The 15660-nt window shown below is 38.2% G+C and overlaps 1 long non-coding RNA gene and 3 pseudogenes across 1 annotated transcript; 1 reads left to right on the forward strand and 3 right to left on the reverse strand.

Moving 5' to 3' along the window:
- LOC148740617 (uncharacterized) overlaps positions 1-15660 on the forward strand; it is a 1045961-nt pseudogene that overhangs the window by 101782 nt on the left and 928519 nt on the right.
- On the reverse strand, positions 1811-2958 carry LOC111346100 (uncharacterized; annotated as a pseudogene).
- LOC111319022 (uncharacterized) lies at positions 6313-7434 on the reverse strand. Its single transcript, XR_002693699.2, has 3 exons — positions 7251-7434; positions 6999-7072; positions 6313-6698 (listed from the first exon to the last, which is right to left on the reverse strand). It is a non-coding gene; the product is annotated as an uncharacterized LOC111319022 (long non-coding RNA).
- Positions 12252-13235, reverse strand: LOC148740625 (uncharacterized; annotated as a pseudogene).

The following is a 15660-nucleotide window of genomic DNA, read 5'->3' on the forward strand; positions in this document are numbered from 1 at the left end:
TTTTAGAAATTCTAACATTATTCAGTTAATTTGTTTATATTACATCTACTTGTCAGGGTATGATCACGAACGCCTAAAACATTTTCATTCCAAAGGCCACTTAACAAAGACTTAAGAAGTTATTTTGATTATTTTTAACTCGCAAGAGCGAGTTGTAGGTATGATGTGATGAATGGCGCTCGCTCGCTCGCTCGATTGGTCGATTCCTGTAAAATTTTTTCTATTTTAGGCTTTTGAATGCATTTGATATTTTTGGCGAGTGATAAACAAATGAAATGGCGACCTTTGTTGCTGAGAATAGTGTTGGGGTGAAAAAGAAGCCAATGATAATCTTGAAAGAGTAAAAAAGTATAAGTTTTTCATTTGTGAATCTTATGGTCGAAGTTCCTTCTTCTCTCGCCGAAATGTTCATATTTACGGATAAGTCACCACTGAAATGACTGAAGTAAATGGGGTCTTTAACTGAGAAATATAAACAACCTCAAGCTAGCAAAACGAACTTGTGAGCACACGGTATTTCAAGATCGCAAAAATACATGAAACGGGCACAAAAGGGAAACAATTGTATAACAAGAATAAACGTTTTGGTTTGTCGTTTGAGGTTAGAATGAAGCTATATTTTTTTCCAAAAAAGTAAAGTTTTTTTTGTTTCGCGATAGTTGTACGCTCTGTGGTTATATGATCGGCAGCCAGTCGAAGTTCTCTAACGACAGAATGATATTTTTCTGAAAATTTAACAAATTGAGAGAACCTAGCTACACGATCGAAACTGTTCTATGTCGATTAGGAACTACTAGGCGATCCCGAAGTGATATATAAATCTTATGTCTAAAGCTCGGTCATGTCCCTTACTCAGGGCTCATTGTGTTGCAAATATTGTCACTCAAAAATTGCGTGAGATCGAATGCCGGTCACGGTTGTCAAATTACTAACGATGACGAACTACGTAGCGATCTCGAGGAGATCATAAATGTATCTATCGTGGGTTATGTAATCCTTCCTTTGGGGTGTTACACGTTATTGCTTCATTAGTGGTAGGCTAGAGATCTTCGAGTTATTGTCATTTATATTCATTCGCGTCTTACGACCGTCCCTACGCCCTCACAAAGTGCTTTAAATTGCCTCTTGACAAATGCAAAGGGGATATTTATGTTACGATGCATTTTCTTACTCGACAACTCGACTTGAATTCCAAGCGCTGGTTTCCACACGAGCCAATGTTTTGTTCTTAATGGGAAAACTGTAACAATTAAATTCTCAAGATAAAACTGAGCCAAAATAACAGAACCACCATCCCTTAAAACTATCGAAAATAAATACATTGTCTTGGAGCTGATTACTTGAAATATTTTCCGTTTGTTGTAAGAGCCAAAACAAACAACTGTCATTTCGTTTCACCAGCTCTCAGGAACAATTAAAAAGGAACGTAAACCCTGTATATTGTTCTACTTTATTCAAGAAAGGCTGCTTGATGAATACAATTTTTATTTTCAAATTGTCTGTCTATGTTACTAACACCAAGGTAAAGTTTCCTTCTTAGATTTCACTACATACAGTCAATGTGGCCTCGCGGCCTGACCTTAAAGCTCGTACTAGGCTCGATTATCACAGTGCGTGCTAATTAAAAGCAATCCGTAAAGTTATAACAAGAAAAAATCCATCTAAATCGAATTGACATAAACTCGGAAGAGAGAACTTAAAATGTATATCCTACAACACACTTTTCTACCAGCAATAGATCGAAATTTTATAAGAACACACCCTTGCAATGAAATGACTATGATGTAACATTTTAACAAGGTGTATTACCCTACCTCCGCTCGCTTAAGAGAACCTTGATTACTGATAAATCTTTAAGCTGGGCACTTTTTTAAAATAGTGCTTAAAAAGTTCTCACAGTTCTCCAGAGTTTTTCAAAGAGATTTTATCCTCAGGGGAATCAACGACGTGGCATGGGATTGGCACATCGCATGCAAGAAGCACCTCACAAGAAGCCTTGGCAAAATTCTTACATACAGCATTTCCTAAGTATTTGTCTCGGTTTTCCTCGGTTGTCAAGTCCACTATCTCCAATTTGCAATGCTTCGGTAAAGCGTCAAGGTCAATTTCGGCGATTCGTAACCCGGTCAAACCTTTTTTCTTTCCCATTGCCTTATAATGCTTTGCAACTTCGTAAGATGCTGTTGTTGATATGTACTGCGATGCGTACCCTTTCCGACTCCCACAGTTAACGTGTGATAGAACTGTTTTAGAGGCTTTGGGGTCTTTTGCCTCAAGCCCGTCGGTAGGAACTTCGTCAGGTCGTAATATTCGCCAAAGTCGTTTGTCAAAGTTGCAAGGACTAACGGTCTCGACGCTACCAGAGGAAAGTGAGAGACCAGCCAACTGACATCCAATAGCGTCGAACTGAGACTCACAGGGAACAACACATCCATAGCCATCACAACACGCTTGAAGGTTCTCGTCACAGCATTCTTTGGAGTCACCGAATTCAAAACATGGAGCCTTTTCAGTACAGCATTTGTCCTTCCCGCAACACGCCTCTTCATTAGTGCAGCAATTTTCCCCATTGCAGCAAAAGCTGTCCTCCTCGCAGCAATACCGACCACACACCTTTGGATATCCTTCTGGACAACATCCTTCCGATACGCATAAAGGATGGTCTGCCGGACAGCATTTGGAGTTTGAATTTCCGGGCTAGCAACATATTCTGTCCCCTGGACAGTAATAGGTGTTGCAGCTCCACCAACCACATATCTTGGCACAGACTGCGTATCCTACTCCGACATTTGAACGGTTAAGCTCGCCCTTTTCAGTTAGGATTTGATTTGGTTTTTGTAGCAAAACTTTTCTACAGCCATTATCTTGAATCACTTCGAACCTTAAGACAATAATATTCTGGCTTATAAAAAGACAAATCAAAATTGCACAGGCAACTTTCAATTTCTGGAGTTCCATCATGTTTACTGTAAGAGTTTGTTCGTTCGAGACAAGGAAATGACTTGACTATTTATATTAGTGATATTAACATCTCTGTCACAAATTCTGCCTCTGTGTTCCATTATTGGCCGAATTCATCAAAAGAAACCGCTTGAGTTTTCTTTCAAAGCGGTGCGTTGTAGAAAAAATAATTAGTTCAGCGTGGGTGAATTTCATCCACTTTCCTAAGTCTTCCGCTTGCGAATATGAAAGATAGTTATGTCGACTTTGCTGATCTCTTCTACTTAAGACCAGTTTCTAAATACTATTGCTTGTTTTTAGTTGTGGATTTGTTTATACACAGATAATTTAATTCCATCTCTGCTTGTTGAGGAATGTGCCTAGGAAATAAATTAAAACAGTCACTGCGCTCGGTTCGTGGGTAAAGATCTCGAGCCAGCTATTTTCCCGTTCAGCACTCCAACTTAATCAATAAGAACATCATCATTTAATTCACATCATTACGTAGTCAGATGCATGAGATCATTTACATCAGAGGCAGCCTTGAATTTTTTTTCGTATGGAGAAACGTTTTTAGTATCAGCTGAATAAGAATCATTACTTATCTTGTCTGCAGTTGTGAATGAACACAGCGGAACTGATTGGGATTTGTACTCAGAAAGTCACTTTGGTGGGGCTAAAGTGGTCATGAAACCTGAAAATATCTACCCAAACAAAAGAAAAATAAGTCTCGCTAATTCAGTGAAGAACTTTTAAAGGCTCAATTTGGAAGGAGGGAATGAGTTTTTTTAACTTAAAAATTCGCATGATATAAGGTACAGGACCTGTTTAATTAAATATCTGGGCCAAATGAGAAAAAAAGGATGACTCTGCTTGTTTGATTCAGGATTTCCAATTGTGTGAATGTTGAGTAAAAATTTACACATGAGCTTTGCGATTTTTAATATCAATGCTGTGTGAGAATGACAAAATAGATGCCCAGGTGTAAAATACTTTTCTATACAGAAGAACAACACAACATGCACAGTTTTCGAGAGAGCTTTAAATTCATGTGCGTAACTTCAGTCAAAATCAACAGGTTAAAAATGACTCAAGAGGGTTAAACTAAGTCAAAATAATTAAAATAATTTCATTTAGGATATTAACGAGAAAGGAAAGAGAACTAAGCAAGAGCTGTCTTTCAGTTGAAGGAAGATTTGGTCACTTTAAAACTGATACTATTTTAAAGACAATAGTTTAACAAGGTAAACAAGCATCGCATCAGAAATGCAACGAGGAAAAAAAGAAGATAGATGGAAACTTTTAGCACAGATTGAAAGCGACAGACTTCAAAATTCAAACTTTAACCCTTTGAATACGAAATAGACCATATTTATTCAATTGTAATTTGGCGATACAAACTTAAACACGGAGGCGCGAAATAAAGGGAGCCTTATGTCCCACTGGACCATTTGTCAGTCAACCGTCGTGTGATGTAGAACTCTTAGAGTCAAGTCAGCTTTAGCTACAGCTACTCCAAAGCAGTGAACAGCGGGCGAATTCATCAAAATTGTTTCATGTCTTCATTACTGACAATACAAGAATTTTTGAAATTTGTATTTCCTTTCTCAAATGGAAACTGTCTATATTTGTGGCGGTAAATTTGAGATCGAACTAGGTGGTTCGCACGTTACCTCATGCCCCCATGCTGGTGGAAGTAAACAATACATATCTCATTAGCTCCTTTTGTTCGTCTACCAGCATTTAAATTTGATCCGCACACGTCAACGGTGAGTGACAAAAGAGCCAAGGTCTTTCCAGGGAAGACTTCCTCATATAGCGCGCCTTCGTGTTTAACCTCACTTCGTTGGTCCTTATATGGAGCATCCGTTACAATATTTGCGGTTTTGAGATACTATGGGCTCAGACCTTGGGAGTCACATGACCGAGATCAACAGTTCGTGTTTGGATGCGTTCAAATCGATTCGCTTTCTCGCTATTCTGGCCGTTTATAAGTGTCTTTCGAGCCATATTCCCTCTACAGAAGCCCTCCCGACGGCATCATTAAGCTGGAATGTGGGTAGAGGCAAGTCTCTGAAGGAAAACAGAGGTGAGAGATGGTTTCATGTAGACTGGACCGCCAACGATGCTTTACTGCCAGCTTGGCGAGTTCACAAGTGAAGTTGTCTCTCGGGCCCATCTGTGGATGGCTTCCAGGACCTACCAAGGCTATGTGGCCAAGTTTTGACCGGTAAATTTTCAATCGATGCGATATTTTGCTGGTAGGACTGGATGGCCCGACAAGATTCTAATAATTCTTTGAAATGGAAATGATAGCAGTTGCCTTTTCGAGTTATGGCGGAATTACCCAGAGTTCTTTTCGGGCATGAACAAGGCAACGGTTGTGTTCACGACACTGGCTTTCATCAAATGAAGAAACAAAGGCTGGCAGATAAAGTGAGAAGGAATTTTCTTGCCAAACTCCAAGATCTGGCCCTGAGGTGTGATTTGAACGCAAACTTTTGATTTTTTTATCAAGTTTTCATCTTAAAAGATCGACATGTTTTTGGTGTTGCTCTCGGAGCAAAATGCTGGACTTTGGGATTTTTTGCCATACGAACAGTTCACTGCAATGAAAATCAGGAATCATTGGGCGTTTTAGGCTGCAATAGATGTCACATCAACGAGCCGGTACAATTTACACACTTACATAATGCTGTGTCTTAAGTTGGACAAGAAACAAGTATCAAAAGTAGTAACGGTATTATCTCGACATATGTGTTCACTTAGTATGCAAAGGGTTAAGCTCCTAATTTTGTATGAGTTTTCAGTCTGATGATGGTATAGTTTATACCGAAATATAACTGTCACTTAACATCTTGGTTTTCTGTTCATTTGTTGTCAAATTTAAAGAAACGATGAATCTACTCGGTCTATCGTTCCCATGATCCTTTATGTCCTCAAATTATCATCGGGTTCTGGCTTTTGGATAATCTAACCTGCGCATACTCGCAAAATGCCTTTAACTCTCTAAAACTTGAAAATAAATTCAACGAAAAGATAGAAAAACTCCCACAACTATCCGAACTGTCACTCTGTTTAACATCAACACGCATACCTATCAAAAGTAAAAACCGATTTCCGAGGCCAGCCGCATCGAATAACTGAAAGTTAAGTAAGACATCGGCAATTGACCACACTGGTTAGCGTAAGCCTAGGGGAAACTGACGCGCAAATCAAAGTGAAAAGAAAATGACCAAGAATAAATGGAATAAATATGGAAAAAGGGTGGTTCTACAGTAGAGTGTGGGGTCTGTTTTCTTGACGATCGCTGCAGATTAAAACATCTGAGAGAAAAATGAATATAAAAAAGCACAACAGTTTTTACCCTCTCAATTGAGGGAATAACATGTTTTAATCCGTGGAAAGCTGTTTGAAATTGCAATTACAAAACAATTCAACCTTTGATTTACTTTTACTTTAGTTTCTTTGACTTAGTTGGTTGCTTTCAAAACTCGTTTGACAGAATTCATCCACGGAACCTTGGATGTGTATCCCCATCACGATCCAACCCGCTTCAAGCTCATGACAGGGTGATGATGAAGACCCATTTCTTTGGGGTTAGGGTAGTCCTTACCCTGATCCACTCGTCCAGGTTGGCCTTGGAAGTTAATCTTAGGGTAAACGTACCAGTCGCCTGCATCTGATCCAACTTGAAGAGACCTTGCTCCAAGAGGTAGGCCAATTGCCTTTACGTCTGCTTCGTCCTTTGTCACTTTCTATGTTCAGAAAACAAATTGAATACGTTAGGTCAGACCTTGAGCCTTCATGAGTTTTCGTGGGAATCCAACGCACAATTTGTGAATGACTGCACAAGAGAGTTCTTCTCATGTGACTGTTTTAAACATGACTTTCGATCTTGCTCAGGAGCTGGAAAAAAAATCCGAAATCAGCTACATCCGGTCCGCCGTCAGTTTGTTTCACAGCACAAGTTGTTTCAATCAAATATCTCCAGGAAAAGCTTGAAATTCATTTATATGTCTTACATCGAAGGATTATTAAATCATATATGTATTTACCGTGGGAGGTTTGGGCTCATAGTTCTCCTCTTTATACAATAGTACTGCTGTCGAGTCTCCCATCTTCCACAATTCTGAAAATCATAATGTCAAAAGCCTTTTAAAGCAAATATTGTCAAGAAGATTGATGCGGCAGGGAGTCCTGTTGGTGGTTGAATATATGTATTCTTTCTTTCAGTTTTATCTCTCTGGTCAGCTTTGCATTTTCAAAACACAAATGGTGCGCTTGCAAGAAAATATCTAAAAGCCTACCTTATCTTGTCAACTTGATCTTTACGGGTTAAAGCAACTTCTCTTTTAATTTGTCGAGGCTTCGACTGATGAGCGTTCAGATGTTCAAGAATTCTTTATATGCTGTTCTAACATCAATCAAGTGTGCAACATGACATTGGGATGCCGATGTTCAACAAATGGCATGATTCCAGAACGCATTGTTTGAGCAATTCAAAATAGTAATGACGCGTTGGTTAATTAAAAAGCGTACCACTTCCTTTGCTTTGAGTGTTAAAAGCTCATTAGATTGGTACGAAGAATACTTAAAAGTAAGTCAGCTGTAAAGTCCTTAGTGGAATTGTTCTATCCATGTCGGCACGTAAGGTATTAATAAAAATGTCAGAGTCACGAGATCCTAATGTGATGTAGTTTTGTGAAATTCACCCTTCAAGAAATGCTCTAAGCATCGATAAACGATGCAATTTTACCTAGCAGACACCAAAAATTCAAATTTTCCGGCATCGCTTGGATACAACGCGTCCTTTAAAATATGGATGGTCTTTCAGTCACGTGAAGGTATCGCTCTTTCTCAAGAGCTTTTGAAACGATGTCAAGATGGATGCTAAGTACTTTTCCTCTTTGTATAATTTCCTCAATTCGTCAATCAAGGGTGCAGCCTGACAGTGGGTAGCCGTTTATTCAACCAGTGGCATGATTCCAGAACTCATTGTTAGAGCAATCAAAAGAGAGAGTAATGACACTTTCGATAAAAAAGCGTACCGTTTCCTTCTCTGTACAATGACAATTATGATAAGAGTATTAAGCTAAGCCAAGGATATCGGCACTTAAATAACTTTAAAAAAATAGCTAAGTTATATCGTCCTTAAATTAAAAGAATTGTTCTGTCGGTCACTGTTGGCACGTAGAGTATCAATAAAAATGTAGCCATAATATTATCCTAGTGTGATGTAGTTTTGTTAAATCTACTCTTTCAGAAATGCGTTAAACAATGCTAAATGTTGCCAATTTTACCCGGTAGATAATTAAATTACATGCAATTTTCATTCTCCGGCATAAGATTTTCAAATTGAAATGGATAAAAATTCCCGTCGGCCAATATTCAAAGTTAAAACGGATTATGTTAGTGTAATAATCGATATGCCATTTGCCATGCGTTGATTTTTCGAGGGTAGTGAGGGTTTTCGGTAAATTAATTGCTCTTGAAAATGACATTCATACTAAAAATGCCCAAATTCTGAGTATTTTCAAGTACAAAATCATTATACTTTTACTCTGTAAGTCGTCCATTTTAGGTGCAAATTGTAGATACATCTTTATCTTCAAAAAGATGTGCGTTGATTTAGAAGCAAACACTACTAAAACTCAGAAAAGTGAGTTTTAAGAAGCCTAGTGGGCCAATTTTGGCCCATTCTCTGGGCTAGCATGAGGCAAGAGGCATGAGCTAGAATGAGGCAAGACGAGGCAATTGCCTCGTCTTGATTTTGGCCTTTTTCTTTTTCTTTTTTTTGCACCAGTATCGCTCGGCGATAAAAACTGAACTTCCACACTTGCCCAAGATTGACTTTTCTAAAGAAAAGTGCCACGGAAAATGCTTGAAAGAGCATTTCTGAGCCTCTAGATTCAAAATTTTCTGGGGGAGGCATGCCAGACCCGAAACTTGCGTCGTCTTTTTCTGAAGTCTGGCTAAGGCCCTGATTCTTCTCTAATGTAGCGCTCTTTGCATTCAAATTTGACGCTTTATCGGTTTCTAAACATTTACTAAGCATTTCTAGATACTGCCAAGTTTACCCGGTGGACATTGAAACTACAAGCAATTTTCATTCTCCGGCGTCGCTTGTTCATGTATAGTTTTTGAAATATGGAAGGTCTTTCCAGTCACGTTAAGTTGTCGTTATTTCGCAAGAGTTGGTGAACAATGCTAAAAATGAGTGTGAAGTGTTGTACCTGGTGTTTCAAGTTGGTGGATAGCAGAAACCACGTCATTGTGGGTATTGAATAAATTTACAAACTGAAAAGGAAATTGCTTAGCGCGCAGCGCTGGGCAGGGAGATCACAGGAATCACGTTTAAAGAAGTCTTGGACACGATTCAGGTGGCGAGTACAAATAAAACAAAAGTGGAAATATTTAAGGTTTCGCTTCAGTGCTTTCTATTCAGATCCACCGATAAGGGTGAGCCTCATTGACTACTCGTATTAAGAAAAAGTGTTGTTTTCGCAGCATTTTTTTTTTTTTTCACGAAAAGGATATGATAAGAAATCTTTTAAATGTAGACAGCCACACAGTTCTATGCTTACATACTTTTCATGAAGTGCAAAATAGGTTCGCTACGACAAATTTAATCGAACGGGGGTAGAAAGTTTGCCAAGAAGTTGGATTCAAAGATAATGCCTCGTGTTGTTGGTTCTTAATTCTAACTCTTACAATCTATATGGAGGTTATGTTGGATGTGTTTTAAAAGAGCAAGGAAAAGACCGAAACTTGCATCCAAAAGGTTTCCGTGAAACGAAGCGTTGCTGTTTGTTTGACTACTTGTTAATATTCGACTTCTTTTAACTTGAATCGAAGGCTGCGGTTTTTTTTCTTTGTTTGCTAAACACAAGCATTCAGCTGCAGGGTAATTTTGCGGCGAGAATGACGCGGGTGTTTATGAAGACTTTGTTTGCCGGCTTATTGAGTTTAAGTTCAAAACGTCAAATTACCCCCCAACAAACACGAGAAAACCGTTTGGGTTTGGTGGTTATTGATCTGCTTAGGTTCCTTAAGAAAGTCAAAAAGAGGTAGGGCATTGTCAACCACGAACAAAGTAAACGCAATGCTAAAATTAAGTTGCGTATGATGCACGATCCTCGCAGTAGAGAGCGCTATTTATGCAATAGCGAAAATCAGGCCTGTACGGGATTCGAACCACTAACCTCTGCGATACTAGTGCAGCGCTCTACCAATTGAGCTAACAAGCCAACTGGGAGCAGGCCGTTAAGTTGATTCGTAATAAACCCGTGATGATAAATCAGATACGATGAATATATGAAGTTCATATATTTTGAACTGCGGTTATAGATACGTATGATGCACGATCCTCGCAGTAGAGAGCGCTATTTATGCAATAGCGAAAATCAGACCTGATCTCTACTGCGAGGATCGTGCATCATACGTATCGATAACCGCAGTTCAAAATATATGAACTTCATATATTCATCGTATCTGATTTATCATCACGGGTTTATTACGAATCAACTTAACGGCTTGCTCCCAGTTGGCTCGTTAGCTCAATTGGTAGAGCGCTGCACTAGTATCGCAGAGGTTAGTGGTTCGAATCCCGTACAGGCCTGATTTTTTTCAGGTCTGATTTTCGCTATTGCATAAATAGCGCTCTCTACTGCAAGGATCGTGCATCATACGTATCTATAACCGCAGTTCAAAATATATGAACTTCATATATTCATTGTAACCAAAATTAAGTTCATTTATAATCAAGCAATAAGTACTGTACCAGGCTCGTAGTCGATAAAAGAAAAAAAACCAACAAACAAACGGAAAACGCAGCAATCACATAATATAAACGAACGGGACTTGTTTGTGAACACATTTTGGCTAAATAGCTGAAAGTTTTTTCTAAGCACTTAAAAACGAGCACAATAACCGCCAGTCACAATTCTTTTTAATAGGTTTTCTTTAAAAGCTGTGATGACTTAACCGCTCACTTTCCAGAAGGAGCCTTGTTAGCAATTGTGAATGAACACAGCGGAACTGATTGGGAGTTGTAGTCACAAACTCCCTATGGTGGGGCTAAATTCGTCGTGAAACCTGGAAATACTTACCCAAACGAAGGAGGATTCAGTGAAGAGCTTTTGAAAAGCTTATGATGTTTAGGGGCCAATGGTATTTCGTCAACAGCCCTCCGCTGCAAAATTCGCATGATATGAAAATACAGGAACCGTTCATTCAAATATCTGGGCCAAATGAAGAGAAAGAACAACTCTGCTTGTATAACTGATCCAGAATTTCTAGTTTTTTGAATAATGGGCGGAAATTTATATATGACTTTGCCATTTTATATAATCAATGTTGTGTAGGAAAGACAGAATAGATGCCCTGGTGCAAAAACTTTAATATGTTAATCTCAGTGTTAAGTTACTCTTACGCAATACAGCTGTATTGACGTTGTTATTAGTTCCCTTGTGAGTGTCTGTAAAAATAAAGCCACAAACTAAATATTTGTATTTGCCATCTTATTCTTTTTTCTTTTCAAGCACACCTGTAACAATTGTATGTATAACTGTAGATCATTCTTAATTCTGGATCTTACAATCTGTCCAGAAACTATTTTGGACGAGTTTAGAAGAGGAAAAAAGGCCAACCTTGTAAGCGAAGGAATTTACTGTGAAAGAATGGTACTGTTGTTGTCTTATCAGCGACTTGCTAAAAAAAATTAGTTCACAATTCAGTATTATAAAGAGAAGCGAAGTTTTGTAACCATGTAAGTCAGCTAGGCAAAATCAAGTTGGAATCGAACAGATAATCATTATTTGTTTGAAAACACACTACATTTCGGGTATAAATAGACCTAAAGGAAAGCGAAAAACTTTAAGGATGCGAGAGCTAGGTGAGCGTGAGGTCATTGTAAAAGCTACACTTGTATCGCAACTCATCGTACAAATTCTTATACAAATTATGTCAATTGACAATATCAATATAATCAACAGAGAAATATTTCTGGCTTTGATAAATCATGTGTAAAATGTTGCTCCAGGCTATAATTTGTTACTGGCGTTCGTCAAACCGTTGGTTAGATACATTATATTCGGATTTCAAGCTGTTTCTGCCACTGTTCATCTATTTTTGTACCTCGTTATGTATTCCAGAGGTGGGATTACCGAACGACTGTAATTGTGTCCTATGTTCGTGCAACAGTAAGTCTTGAAACAAAAAGTAAAACAAAATATAATTGTTCGGAGAATCAAGGTCAGTATCATTGGTTGGTGATTTAGGATTCAGTCAAACCTTGTCTCACTTTTTTAAAATAGTGCTTAAAAGTTCTCACAGTTCTCCAGAGTTTTTCAAAGAGATTTTATCCTCAGGGGAATCAACGACGTGGCATGGGATTGGCACATCGCATACAAGCACCTCACAAGAAGCCTTGGCAAAATTCTTACACACAGCATTTCCTAAGTATTTGTCTCGGTTTTCCTCGGTTGTCAAGTCCACTATCTCCAATTTTCAATGCTTCGGTAAAGCGTCAAGGTCAATTTTGGCGATTCGTATTCCGGTCAAACCTTTTTTTCTCTCCCATTGCCTTGTAATGCTTTGTAACTTCGTACGACGTTGTTTTTGATATATACTGCGGAGCGTACCCTTTCCGACTCCCACAGTTAACGTGTGATACAACTTTCTTAGTGGCTAGGGGATTTTTCGCCATAAGTCCGACATTAGGAATTTCGTCAGGTCGCAATATTCGCTAAAATTCTTTCCCGAATCTGCAAAGACTACCGGTCTCGACGCTATCAGAGGAAAGTGCGAGACCAGCCAACTGACATCGAACTGACAGTAGCGTCGAACTGAGACTCGCAAAGAGCAACACATCCATAGCCATCACAGCACGCCTGAAGGTTCTCGTCACAGCAATCTTTGGACTCACCATATTCACAATAAGAAGCCTTTTGCGTACCGTGAGCATGTGTCCTTCCCACAACACGCCTCTTCATTAGTGCAGCAATTTTCCCCATTGCTGCAAAAGCTGTCCTCGCAGCAATACCGACTATTTTCCCGTTCAGCACTCCAACTTAATCAATAAGAAAATATCATTTTATTCTCATCATTACGTAGTCAGATGCATGAGATCATTTACATCAGAGACAGCCTTGATTTTTTTTCTTATGGAGAAACGTTTTTAGTATCAGCTGAACAAGAATTTTACTTATCTTGTCTGCAGTTGTGAATGAACACAGCGGAACTGATTGGGATTTGTACTCAGAAACTCACTTTGGTGGGGCTAAAGTGGTCATGAAACCTGAAAATATCTACCCAAACAAAAGAAAAATAAGTCTCGCTAATTCAGTGAAGAGCTTTAAAAGCCTCGTTTTGGAATCGGAGGGAATGAGTTTTTTTTAACTTAAAAATTCGCATGATATAAAGTACAGGACCTGTTCAATTAAATAGCTCGGCCAAATGAGAAAAAAAAAAACCACAACTCTGCCTGTTTGATTCAGGATTTCCAATTGTGTGAATGTTGAGTAAAAATTTACACGTGTGCTTTGCGATTTTTAATATCAATGCTGTGTGAGAATGACAAAAGAGATGCCCAGGTGTAAAACAATTTTTTGTGCAAAGGAACAACACAACAGTTTTCGAAAGAGCTTTAATTTCCTGTGCGTAAGTTCGGTCTAAATCAACAGGTTAAAAATGACTCAAGAGGGTTTCAACTAAGTCAAATAAATTAAAATAATTTCGTTTAGGATATTAACGAGAAAGGAAAGAGAACTAAGCAAGAGTTTTCTTTCAGTTGAAGGAAACTTTGGTAACTTTAAAACTGATACTATTTAATTTTATGATAATAATTTTATTAATTTCTATTGCGCAATTATCAATATAAATTTTCAATTGCGCATTACAATTTGATCTTAATACCAATATGATCTAAATAAAAATATATAAAAATACAAATGTAAATGTAAATTTAACATCTAACACTATAAAAAGGTTAGTCTAAAAAGATAAGTCTTGATTGCCGTCTTGAATTTATTAATTGACAAAAGTTTAACAAGGTAAACAAGCATCATCAGAAATGCAAGGAGGAAAAAAAGAAGATAGTTGGAAAATTTTAGCACAGGCTGATTGAAAGCGACAGACTTCAAAATTCAAACTTCATTTTATTAGATTCTTGAGTCAGCGCTTCCTTGGTAAAACAGGTATCACTCGCATTTGCCACTTTGTATTTAGAATATCTACCACTGTAATACAAAAAACTGTTAACAGGCTTGCTGTTAAAAGGAAATCAGTTGTCGTGAAAGTAAGAGCGGAACACAAATGCACAAGTAATAACTTATTGCCTTTTTAAAGAAACGAAACGGAATGGTAAGCGAATATGTGATAATTAAGGCTGGAAAGTAGTCAAAATCAAGAAAGCGAGCATAGTCTTGTATCTGTTTCTGGATAATTTTTAGGGGATTTTTCCTTAACTTTTACCTCAACACGTCTGTAGCGAGCACCGCTTTATTAAAATTGATCGAGAATTCTTCTTGCCGGCCACGGCTTAAATTAACTTGGTGACCTTTTTCTTGTAGAAACATTAGAATATGTGCGGATATTTTCACTTTCACTTGATTAGAGTAATCTGCTGTTCTTATGACGATCTAGTTGTTTAGACGCTTATTCATGATTGGTAGTCATTAGTTTTTGCACATGACTGTACGGTAAACACTTCTCCCACGAAACCTAACTTCGTTGTTTTGATGTCGGCGCCGTAAGCTGGTTCCAATTGAATGGCCAAAAATTATCAAATATACACATTCTCCTTCACTGAAATCACTTAAATCGATCGTGCTTTCAGCCGGCGATAGATAGCGCTTCTTTTCTATTTTAATGATCATGATCGCTGACAGTTCATCCGTTTTGCTGCCATACCAGCACGTCACATGTTAACTTTACTTCAGGTAATTAGAGAATCATAGTGAGGGATCGCACCTAGCAATAATAATCAAAGTTCGCTCATTTGCGCCAAGTCATTCCATTTTATTTTTCTAATTGAAGCTTCTACTTCCTGTCTTTGCAAATCATACGACTTCCTTCCGTTAGCTATGAAGTTATTCATCACAATAATTGAGAGTAAAATCATGTCTCCCACGAACATTTAGAGAGGCAGACAGGGAGGAAACACAACTCGAGAAAATTTGTCAAAAACTGCAATGTTTTGATAATGGGAATAATCGACTGGAAAAACATAAAGATGCTGGGTTCATTAGTCGAGCTAGAGACTACGATCTACAAGCATACTGTGGAACAAGAAAGGCTAAGCAAGCACTATTCGGCTCACAGTCACTTTTCAAGCAATGTCATTGCCCCTTGATTGATAAAGTAGGGCAGAGTAATGTTCAACAAATGGCATGATTCTAGAACTTAACGTTTGAGCCATTCAAAAGAGTAATGCGGGCGGACGCATTAGATAAAAAGCGGACCGCTTCCTTTACTGATAATAACCATTGTGATAAGAGGGTTAAACGCCCACTATATGTTGGCACGAAGAGTACTTAAAAAAATAAGTCAACTGTAAAGCCCTTAGTGTAATTGTTTCGTCCATGTTAGCGCGTAGAGTATTAATAAAAATATCATCAAAAAATCATAATGTGATGTAGATTTTTCAAATTAAGAACAACAACTGCGTATAAACGAAGTATGTAAGATATATACTGACATGGCAGTTATTTGCACAGT

This window comes from Stylophora pistillata, chromosome 2, assembly GCF_964205215.1.
Source record: "Stylophora pistillata chromosome 2, jaStyPist1.2, whole genome shotgun sequence".
NCBI classification, from domain to species: domain Eukaryota; kingdom Metazoa; phylum Cnidaria; class Anthozoa; order Scleractinia; family Pocilloporidae; genus Stylophora; species Stylophora pistillata.